Source organism: Dreissena polymorpha, chromosome 12, assembly GCF_020536995.1.
Source record: "Dreissena polymorpha isolate Duluth1 chromosome 12, UMN_Dpol_1.0, whole genome shotgun sequence".
NCBI classification, from domain to species: domain Eukaryota; kingdom Metazoa; phylum Mollusca; class Bivalvia; order Myida; family Dreissenidae; genus Dreissena; species Dreissena polymorpha.
The window spans coordinates 45857937-45870160 of NC_068366.1; the positions used below are offsets into that span (position 1 = coordinate 45857937).

Consider the following 12224-nt stretch of genomic DNA (forward strand, 5'->3'; position numbering starts at 1 on the left):
AATGATAGAATATATCTTATTGAGAATCACTTATATACTTGTATTTTAAAGTCTGTTGTTTCCCATTCCAGAATTCGGGCCTTATCGATTCCCCTATGCTACACGTTATCTCATGTCTTGTCTTTATAATTTTAGCGTGTCACAAAAATAAAGTAAAAAAGGATTTCACTATATTTATATATTGGGAGAAAGATTTAGATTGGATTGCATTCGTGTAATATGACGTTATGTTTCTATGATAAATGTTTTGCAGGTGCGGTTCAAATAATTTGCTTACCGATTGACCAGCCTGTAAATGCCTTAGTGTACATCATTGTGTTTTTTTAATCAACTGCGTACCAAAAATGAACAGACTGTTAGTCAGAGAGAAATAAATTAAGCGAAAAACAAAAATACAAGTATTATATACACGAGCGGCAAGGTTCATCATCATCCGTGCATGGTTCAGAAGTATCAGAGCGTCGTGGAGGAAAATTCATCAGATATTATATGTAGTAAATTATCTCAAACAACACTTCATAAAAATTGATATCTTAAGCCGTTGTTTGAAAAATTAAAGTTTTCTGATTTATTTTTTAGCATAACATGAAACGTACATAACGATTTATATTATATTTTATATTAAACACATATACTTTAATGGCATGTTTTAAATATATGATGATGTAATGACAAATTTCTTTATTTGAAAGAAAGCTATCCGTTTTAAACATGTCTTACTTGCGACACTAACATTTTCAGCTATAAGGAAGTATTTACTATTTTCCGTAATGAGATTCTTGTTTGTTGTTACAAACACGAGATAAAAAAGGGGGTTTTATTATCATACTGTATTATTTAAAGGCTACAAATTGTTTATCAATCTTCCAAACTTCATAATACTTTTTTAGTTGGTACCATTCACTTATTGACTATGCATCGCGTTTTTATTCCATCATCTGAAAAAGCATACACTTATTGCGCAACCGTTGGTACAGTCAAAACAAATTTGCGCAAAACTATACTGCCTCGTACGTCCTTAAACTATTTGAAGGAAAACATAAAATACTGCTCAGACGGGTTTCTTTCATCTTCCCGTAGTCAAAATAAAGACCATACAACGCATTGACTAAAATACGGATGGTGGTGGTGGCGGTTTCTTATACATATATATGTATATCTCATGGTTAGGAAAGAATAATAACAGGTGAGATGCTTCATACAACCATGTTGAATGCATTCATGATTTTGTTGGTGAAAATGTTTTATATTTGTAATGACTAGTGTCAATTCATTCTCTGAATGAAGAGTTAAAATAACTTGTCACAGTATGGCATGTTACTTAAAATAAAAGCGTTATTTATTTACAGAAAAAGGTAAGGACACACAATTTTCCGCTTGAAATTTTGACAAGTGTGCAGTGCTTTCTTTTAGCAAAATGATCTATATACGTCAAACAAACTAGTCTTACATGGTTAATTATTAAGACCATATGGATACAATTATAGGTTTGTTCCTTAATTATCATCAAATGCGGTTTTTATAACTATTAAAAGCTATTCTCTAATTGTATCTCTTCAACTCTGTACACAGGTGCAATACGTATCGTATACGCAACATGTAGAGTCAAAGCACAACCACCACGCATACGAACTGACTGCACATCCATACCATTTCGGATTGTTCAAGGTATTTCCACCAAAAGTGCAAATTAGCAATTCTAAATATGGTACGTATAAAACAGCCAATTCGCTATATTTTTGCAAATATTACTCATGTATAATACAAATTAATTATTTACATCTGGGATTATTTTTTTCAAGAGCGAACATTTGAACTTAATGGTTATATTCAATTTAACAAATTTTAACATCTTACACCAATATTCCGTCATTGTGGTAGTGGGATAATGAAACTAAAGAATTGCAGCTACTGAGTATCGTACGTCACGATTCTTTGTGTGCAACATCGCAGTAGTGTATGTTCATGCGTTTAAGCTATGTTTTATTGTGTGGGCCCAGCGATCAGGAGGTCCCCGGCTAGATCTCCGAATAAGATTCGTTCTTTTGGATTTCCTCTTCCGACACCAATCTGTTCGTCCCAGGAAACGGACTCAATTGTCTCTTAAACTAAATGCTTATTAAACAATATAACTTAAATAAAGAAGTTTTAACTAAACTAAATAGCTTTTGATGCTGATATTTATTTTTAAGTTAAAATAACATGCAAATCATAAAATCATTAGTCGATTAGTCCTGACGAGTTGGTGTAGTGCGTCAAATGTCAAACGTTTTCTTTTTTATCTGAAATATATTAACACCTTGTAAATCTAGAGACCAAAAACTAATAGGTTTTTACTACGTTAATTCATTTTCATCAAGATTTTTTGATCTGATGTTAAATTGGCCGTATTTTTTTTAATATTATAGAGGGCAATTGTGAAATTAGATTGTATTCGAAATTTTAAAATAACTATGTTTTATGTTTCCATTTATTTGAGAACAAGTTATATATTTATGATTTGTAAAAATATAGCACTTTATGTCATACTCTAAAATTAGTAAGTATATACCATGTACATACCTAAAGAGTCTTCCATTCAGACGCACACCATTCGCATCTAAAAGAAAACATCACACATATTACTCTTTCAATATGTGTAGAAATAGTAGCGGAATTGGCAGAAGCATACTTGGATTATATGCATTTAAAATAAATTATATTTCGAAACAAATGTTCATCCATCTAGTGTTTTACTTAATGTTGAATTATTATACTCGCAAGTGCAGACATACTTCTAAATAGTTAGCAGTTTTGCAGGGAAAAGACGGAACGCTAATGTATGTATCAAAAATATGTTAAAATCAGAACGAGAAAGTTATTATATTGCATGTAATTGAATCGTTGTAATATCTTTGTATCAAGATGATAATTAATTACAACACAATAATCTTTTGAAGTATACTATATATATTTAACAAATGTTATAGTTCCATGATTGTTTTCCAAATTTGAAAAATAAAATCGATATTGGTTTCTTATATAAAAAGCATTCGAAGACAAGACATATTTTTTAAGCAAGCTAAAGCGCAGTTTTAAAGTAAATTTGATGTATGTTAATAATTACAATAAGGCATACGGTTGGAATAAATGCAAGACAGAATGAAAAATAGATAAGCTCTCGAAGTTTGAAAAAAAAAGAAGAATAGTAAACAACAAAAACAAAATGTGCACACAGAAAACGGTTCTGAGTTGTAATCACACATTGGCCTTACATTAATTACTAAAAAAACGTGTTTCAAGAGAATGTTGTTTGCGTAATGTTTTCTTATCAATTTTGTATAGCCTAAATGCCAATTAATCCGTTAATTGAATGAAAAAAAGCATACCGGCATTGTTTGTATCTGATCCCGCTGTTTTCCGTCCTTTACAATTACATGGTGCTCCTAATAATTAAACAATTATAACACCATATAAATGAATGTACATAGTCTTATTTTAACTGGTGAAAACCATGATGTGCATTTTGGTGAAGTTCTTACTGAAACTAGAAATGTGTTTAACATACGCAAGAGTCGTTGAAATAAATGAAGTGTCAGTTTTCCCAATACCTATCAATGCTGATGACTAAGTGATGGGATAACGTGAATATATAACCCAAACTGTATTAAATCGAGAATAATTGACAATATATAACCAACATTTTCATCATCAGAATAGTAATTCAATCCAGTTAACTTCAAAAAGTAAGGAAATGTGAAAACAAAACATGCGTACATATTTGTATTAATACAAAGATTCATTTTAACAAAGTTTACTTAGTTTTATTGAGGTCGAACATTATACATTCGGAAGCATCTCCTAGCGTGTTGATTAAAAGGCATACTTAAATTACATTCGAAATTACATGCAACCTCATTTCAAAAATAGATTAACATACAAATATTTTTTTTTCATTATTTCATAGGTAGCCGGGATGCGACAAAATTGTTCGTCTTGATCGACATAGGCCCAGTAAATTTTAGCCTTTATATTAAAGAGCGCTTATGTAAATTTAATGGAATAGGCATTTTATTTTATCAATGAATACGAAATGCCGTTCATGACACGTAATGAAGTATAGTGAGTATTATTGTCTTCAGTTCTAGCTTATTTTGTCATAAAATATAAGTCATTACTCAATTGAAAAACGTACGTAAATTATTAATAAATTCAAGTAACTGAATATATGCGACATTTATTGGTGGACATTAAACCATTGTGTTTATGTGGAATTTCCAAATATAATTCCGCTGGATAATTATTTCAATAGTGATCTGTGTGAGCCAGACATAAGTACTAATGTCGTCATTCGATTCGTTCGCGACTAACAGTATTATTTAGTATTATCAAATCATTGTCATTTTTGCATGTTTGCATTTGCGTATTCATGCTACACGACTTAAAATATATTGTAATATGTCATCTTAAATTTATTACAAATACTCCAATGAAAATCGATTCTAAGCGTCACTCGTAATTGATTAATAATTTGGCTGTAATTATTGTAGCAATTATTATCAATGCATATAAATACCTTCATCTTTTTCCACAACAGCAGCCTTGACAGCAGTAGGACTCAATACTAGCGTAAAAGTGAACACCAACAGCAGTGTACACAAAGCAGTTGTCCTCATTTTGGCGTAGAAGATTATCCTTTACTTCGATTTCAAAATCAAGTGTGATCATAACTGTCTTCACAACGGGCTTATATACGCAATGTTGTCATTAAATTGCTTTATTCATGATAAAGAAAGTGTTTTATGGTGATAAAATATCGCTCAGTTATGTATACATAAAAAGAGAAAAATGAAACTTTTATTGGCATACGCATTTACATATTAAGTGTGTAGTGTGTCCGCCAATAAGGACGAATGAATTTATTTGTTGTTATAAAATTGCAAAATTCGTCAATAACGGTACTGCGATTTTTGCAAATTTGAGGAAAACTCAGGGTCTTTTGCATTGTGCGACAGCCTTTGACGGCATGCCTTAACGAAGTACTCGAGAAAACGCTTCAGGCTGCATTTTAATGTTAAATCACAAATAATTGATTTATAAATATTCGTTTGCATCGTACATTTGGATTATACTTTCTATGAACTCTTATACTAAAACGAAAGAACACTATTTAAGAAAAGATCTGCTTACGATGCCCAATCTCGAAACTATTTCTTGTCTTAAAGCAACTTTCTTAAGTTGCAAAAGCTCAACCACTTATATGTCTTTCTTCATAAATTTAGCATTTTACAAATGAATGCAAATAAATTGAATGTAAACTTTTGAATGTATTTTTGTCGATAGAGCAAATGTCATTTTAATACGCTGAAATGTTTAGCTGTTTTGTAAGCAAAATTGTTAAAGATTAACCAATCGCATAACAACATTTTGCCGAAATTACATCGTCTTCTGTATATAATGTCAAATCCGTGAGGTAAACTGTTATAGTTTATAAGAATATTTCATGATAATTATGTGAAGGTGTTTGTCGCTTGAACTAGGAATAATGAAGCCGAAAAGAAAAGCGTGCTAACATCCGCTATACTGTTTAAGGCATCTAGCCAATCGCCTATACAATACGAGACAATAAATACATATCAATATTAAAAAAACGATTTATTAAACCTGGGATTTCTTAAAGCTACCCATAGAAAAGGAATGCGGTAAAAAGGCAAGTTCGGATGCGTTACAGAAACGTGTTCGTTTAATCTAACGACTGCCCTAGATTACCAGGTTCGACAAGACGTTTCGATATGAATATGTGAAACTGGTTGCACTTGAACATTATTTTGTAATGGATATGTCTTCATAAATTGTTGTGGTGGGTCGGTAATAATGATTAAAAATATCACCAACGATTTTCGGTCGAAAATGCAACCAATTTTATTTTGTTGGGTCTAAATATGATGGTTATTTTACTAATCGAATCGTTAATAAACAGTTTTTTGTGATAAATAGTTATAGCATTAAATGTTAACTACTTTAATGTTTATTGCGGCAAAACAACACTTGCTATCAATTAAAAATGGAAGGCATCAAATATTCTAAAAGCCAGCAAATAATTTATTAAAGAATGCGAATGTTGAAAGAACAGTGTATCCATATTTATAAAGCCTTACATCAAATATCAACTAATCATGAACATTACATGTATTTCTCTGCTTTTCTCGACCTCTATGCAAATATAACTGACAATAACACTCCGTGGCGTAGTTAGTAGTCTAGAGGCCGGGAGGTTATGGGTTCAATTCCCACTGTGTGAGCGTTCTTTTGATCTCCCCCATAGGCACATAGAACTGTTTCTACTCCCAGGACTCGAGAAAGTTTCAAATAAGCTTTAGGCTTTCGATTCAATCGAGCTGAAATAATTAAATTTAAACGAATATATGTTTGCGTAAACTATTTACGAAACAAAAAAACTCGCCGGTATTCTTGTGTCATGTGGCATGTTTAATGTTTTGCACCATGTTGACACGCGTGTTGGGCACCCATAGATATTTCTTCGTCTTAACATCGACATGGCATTTTCTTTTAAATTAATTCCTTTCGATATGTAAAATTGTCTTTTTTTATTCAACCGATATTTTTTTTTTAATTTATTTATAGATTTATTTATGTATGTATTTATTTATGAATTTATTTATTTATTTATTATTTATTTATGTATTTATTAATTCATTTGCTATTTATCCAACTGTGTTACCTATCTTATCAAATTTATTCAATTGCGAATAATTTCTTATGATATTCACTATCAAAATTGTTAAATAGTATAAATTCAAGAAAGGCATGTCTCTTGATACTTTTATTCACTTTGTTCAATTTAACTATATACATAAATATGATAATTGTAAACTTAAACGAAATTTTAAAACATTTTTAATCTTTCTATTACATTTAACTCAAATTTTACGTATAATAATGTTATTGAAAAATTTATATTATTAAACCTTGAAAAGATGTGCAACATTATACCTACTTAAAACTAAATTGTTCACACTGGTAATTTTTTTTTATTAATTAGTTACGATTTCCATTGAAATATACAAACTTTATACTTTGCTTCTTTCTTTGCTTCTCAACGTAAAAACTTCGCTTGAGATCTCTAAAAATGTGAGTGGGTTAGACATACATGTAATGGTCATTTTTTAATTAAAATGTATTGCTCAATTTACTTTCAAAACGCTATATAGTTACACACAAATTAATCGAAATAATCATGTATTCTGCGTAAGAATAAAACATAGAGCATTGTACCGAAAATTTTAAAATAAGCACAAAATGGTAGTAGTATATAGTTTGCCGCTTTTACATATTGAATTATGGTAAGCTGATGTTTTGATTTTTGCTTAATTTATGAAGGTCGATTGTTTCATGTGCAGAACCCTTAAAGCGTTTTGTTGACGTCAATATTTAAATTGGTGTCCAATCCACCCTTCTATTGATAATGATTGAGTATATTTTTTCACAAAAGCCCATTTACAGCATATAATTGTCATTAATGATATTTCGCTTGTCGTGTAATTCGATCAGTGTTATAAAAATTACATCGTAATGGTATAGTCCGTTAAAGAGTACCGGACTGTGTCTAGTTCTTTTTTTCCTTTTTACAACTTGTTTCTTGTTTGTTATTTTATCAAAAATATGTTCTAAACCATAAAGGGTTGGCGACATTGATAGAATTCATAATGAAGTATTTTATTAAAAGTCATTTTATTTAGTATTTGATTACAAAGACTACTTATAGATGCCATTAAAAATCCCATAGACTTAACATAAAAATTACATTTGAACATACGTGCAAAAATGTATCTTTAAAAAAAAGCTCGATAATAAAATCTCTTTTAAGATACCGAAGTTACGAAGGTAGTTTTATCATATGAACAACTATTTGGGAAAATCTCTTCAACGATTTCGCGTTGTTAAGGCCAAACAAAATAAATTCTGTGTTTCGGGCAACCCGACCTACCTAGCAGATCCCCGCCGACCCTAAAGTTTTTTAAGCCGAAATTTCCGTGAAATTTTAAGTCGTAAGCGCTTCATTTTCAGGGGAGATAATCACGTATAAACGCATGTGGCGTTCAGTAAGATTGTCGGAAATGTCGCCAATTTTTCGTGTTTTCACAAAGAGATATGCGAATGTTTCGTGTTTTTGATGTAACGGCTTCGTTCAATAAGTTACCAAGGCATCACCGATGCCACGATCAGACATTCTCAAAACAAAAGTGTCGGACGTGACCGATGTTTTTAAGACAGGTCCGATTGAAAATGCTATGTAGCCAATCCGAATGTCCGGTAAATTATAAAAGAGCAAAAATGTATTTATTTCAAAGAATTAAAATCTGAAAATAAAAGAGAGCTTAAAAGAAATATAAGCAGTCAACATTACGTTGTATTCTTGTTAACATTCATAAAATGTTCCTGCGCATGCGCAGCAAAAACTTGAGAGTAAATATCATGTCGATAGTTTTTACAGTTAAACGAATACAGGTTCTGCTACTCAGATCGTTGTAATTGGGGTATAAACAGTTAGTTCCCCCATAACATTTACTCATAATAATGCATTTTCGTTGATTTATTTATCCTTGTGGCTAGTGTATTGACTTTTGTAGTAAAATTCTGAGTTGTCACATAATTTCGCGACCGATAAATTGTCAATGAAACTTTCGTAACACCGAGAATTGCTTTGCGCTTTTTAATCTTAGTCTGTTTAATTATTTTATCGATATCTTTTTTATTAATCAGTAAGGATTTGTTCTGTTGTTTAAGGTACTTCACTGATTCCTTACAATTATAAATGTGATATGTGTTTACAAAAAATAACTTTCATTGATTTACTATCAGTAATGCGTTATTTTTCTGAATGTGGGGAAAACGTCTGTCCTTCAATTTTAGGGGTAAAATATACACAAAAAGAAGAAAACGGGGATTTTGTCCAAGGTTAACTTTAAATTTTGGGAAATTTGCACTATTTTAAAGAAGTTAATTTTGGGAAAGAGGCCTTCCATTTGGGGAAAGGGGCCTATATAAGGCCCCTGCTAAAGAAGGAAAAACACCTGAACAGTATCTGACAACTTTTGTTTAAACAGCAATTTGCATACAAGTATACAATAAACGAATTTATTTTTAATTTAGAAATTGATTTGTTTTTAACCAATTTATTTTTATATAAAATACTATACATGTGTTGTGATTTGTTAGTATTCAGTGTTGTGTTGCTCATTATCCATTTATGATTACTGTTTTCCAATTATCATTATGTCAATAAATTTGAGTCAGTGACGTGATGTTTTGGTCCTATGAATCCCAGTCCGGTCCTGCAAGCTCCCTAAGTCCACAGGACCGAATGTCCTGTAGACTAAAACTACTTTAGGGAATGTCTGCAAGAGGATGGAATGACGCAAGTAGCAGTTTCAAAACATGAAGGTTTGTAAAACGAACAAGATGAATTTTAATGGGTGGAGTAATTCTGCAAATTATTGAAAATATGTGAATATTAAATGATTCAAATGTTTTGTAATTTGTATTAGTGTTTATATGAGAAATTTGTTGTAACTTATTTTTTAAACGAATATGTAACTTCTTTATATGAACATTGAAGTATTTGAAATGTTTTTTTAATCTGACACATGAGAATGCCCCAGAGAAAAAATGCAACCACACTGAAGGTAGCAGTTTAATGTTCATCATAAATAATTGGAAGACCTGACTTCTATGTAATAACTTTACTTTCTGAAAAATATTAGTGTTTGATATGTAAAAATTTCATAAAGTTGAGCATTTGAGTATTTTGATGCGACACAATTTTTGTGAAATCAATCTCCCTTGGCAGTCCAAAAATATTATTGCAGCCATTTAAGAGGAGGAGTTACAGTAAACAATAATAAGTATTAAATTAATCAAATATTGATGTATTATAAATATATAAAATAACATGTAGGGCTGTCCATTTATATGCAGATGTATATTTTTAAGTAAAATTTTAATATTTGTGACTACTTCAGAATTGTTTTTTTTCGAATGACACAATGATTTTATTTTCAACAATTATTTACAATTTACACCTGAAAATGAAACAAATGTTTAATGAAATAAATGTTTGTACTTGAAATTATTTTGAAATACAGTTATATTAGTATCATAGGTTGCTATGGATGCAAAGAAGAAGGCAGTAGGAACACCGTTACAATATCTAGATTCATAGGGTAAAAACAAATCTCAATCCCTACCCAACCTAGCATTTTTGAGACCGATGTCCTAAACACAGAATTTATTTTGTTTGGCCTAACTGAGAAGATAATTAAAAATTACCGTAGTATTTTTACTGTGTCTGCTCTCTGAGTAAAAAACTTTTTATCCGATATTTGCAATACTCTTACTCTTATTTAAACACGTAATAGCTATCCGTATTTCATTAGCTTGCATATTGTTCATTGAAACCCCAATTATCTGAACTTACATAGGAACAAATATTAACCAATGACACTATTCCTCCGGAAATTGTATCTTAATTCGTGTCCTTAAAGACGTAACGAAATGGTTTTAACGTTTATCATCCATTATAGTAGCAAATACTTATCCCTGAAAATAAACATACGTGTGCAAAAGGCATGAGCGTAAACACCATTTCTTTGCAGAGAACTGCTCGTCCCATTCAACAGCCCATTCATGTGTTAAGCAAACATTTAAATATAAAATTAACAATCAAGTAATTGATAAAGATAGCCTAACCGAGCGGACTCTGATCATGGTTCTGGCCTGTATTATTATTATGTATACAAAATGGTGTGTCGGTGTTCAAACTTTTGACATGTAGACTGACTCATATGTTTACATCTATCAGCGAGAGCGACAGGACCAGTTGGCTTATAACGTTGTACAACTCAGATGTTACAGTGACTCTGTGAAACCGATATACATTAATGTTTTATTTCGTAATTAAATTTATAAGTAATTGCTATTGCGATTTGGGTGATAACTTGGTCGAGATCAAAAACATCATAAATCATCTGGACGAATTGTTATGGTTTTAACGACTGTAATAAATATATAGATTTATATCGTTTTAGGTTACTGTGTCGGATGTTCCGGCCTCCTCTATTTTAACGACTCTAGGTTAATGTGTATGTTTGATCGTAAAGAGCGTGTGACTTTGCATATCGCTTAAAATTGAAATAAAAATATATTTTATTTATTTTTTATTGCTTATTATATTTCACATTAGCTATATATCCCAGTTTATGCCTACATATAAACAGAACAATAAACACAATGATTTATCGCGATGTTATTTGTGTTTTCAACTAGTGGTACTTACTTTTTATTAATAAAAACATCTATTTCCATATCTGAATATAATATTACATAGCATCCATCATACACACGTTTTAAAAAAGTTAATGTTAAAAGCTATATGATTAGAAATGCAGCAATACAATTGAATTGTCTTTTAATTAAGCGTAATATATTTAGAAAACGCTTAAAATACGCCATGGGGTAATGAAAATACCAGTGATATCGATGTTTAAATAAATTAAGAACGAATTTCTAATAAAAATGTACTTTTTAATTTCCGGTGTTTAAGACTTTAGCGATTATAACAGAAACGTATATGTACAAAAACGTGTTTATTTAATATGCAAATATTCAGATATATGTAAAAGATATCAAGCCTCATAAGCATAGCATAAATATATTTGGAATTAATATTTAATGTTTCAGTGTTTAATCCGATGTTGTTGTTTTTTAAATCTAGAAAATTACAATTTAGAGTAATTGCTTGTAAATGAATCTTATTATTATCTTATTGTACGAGTATTTGAACAACATTCTGACAGGTATATAAATACACCACGGAGACCTTTTTTCTCATGTCATAATTAATAACCTAAATTTATTGTCATGCTCATATAGGAAACAACAAAATGTTGGTGCTGAACTAGTGAAAAATTGAAGATTGATATAATAAATTCGATTTGAATAATCTCACAAATATCAGCTTTGTAATGTATGTGTATAGTGTATTACTAGTTACTAGTGTGTTACTAGTTACAATACATGAACTTAAAAAAGATAACTCATATTATTCACATGTTATAAATTGAATTTATCTCCAATTAGTGTATTGATAACCTGTGCTATTAAAAAAAATACGTGATCGCCACCAACAAATCGTTCTTCTGAACAAGAAAAACATGGATGTGAGT

General features: G+C 30.5%; 1 long non-coding RNA gene across 1 annotated transcript; it reads right to left on the reverse strand.

The window, feature by feature from the left end:
* Positions 1–2158: 2158 nt before the first annotated feature.
* On the reverse strand, positions 2159–4696 carry LOC127853007 (uncharacterized). The gene is made up of 4 exons (XR_008036396.1): positions 4556–4696; positions 3369–3425; positions 2563–2599; positions 2159–2282 (listed from the first exon to the last, which is right to left on the reverse strand). It is a non-coding gene; the product is annotated as an uncharacterized LOC127853007 (long non-coding RNA).
* Positions 4697–12224: the final 7528 nt, after the last annotated feature.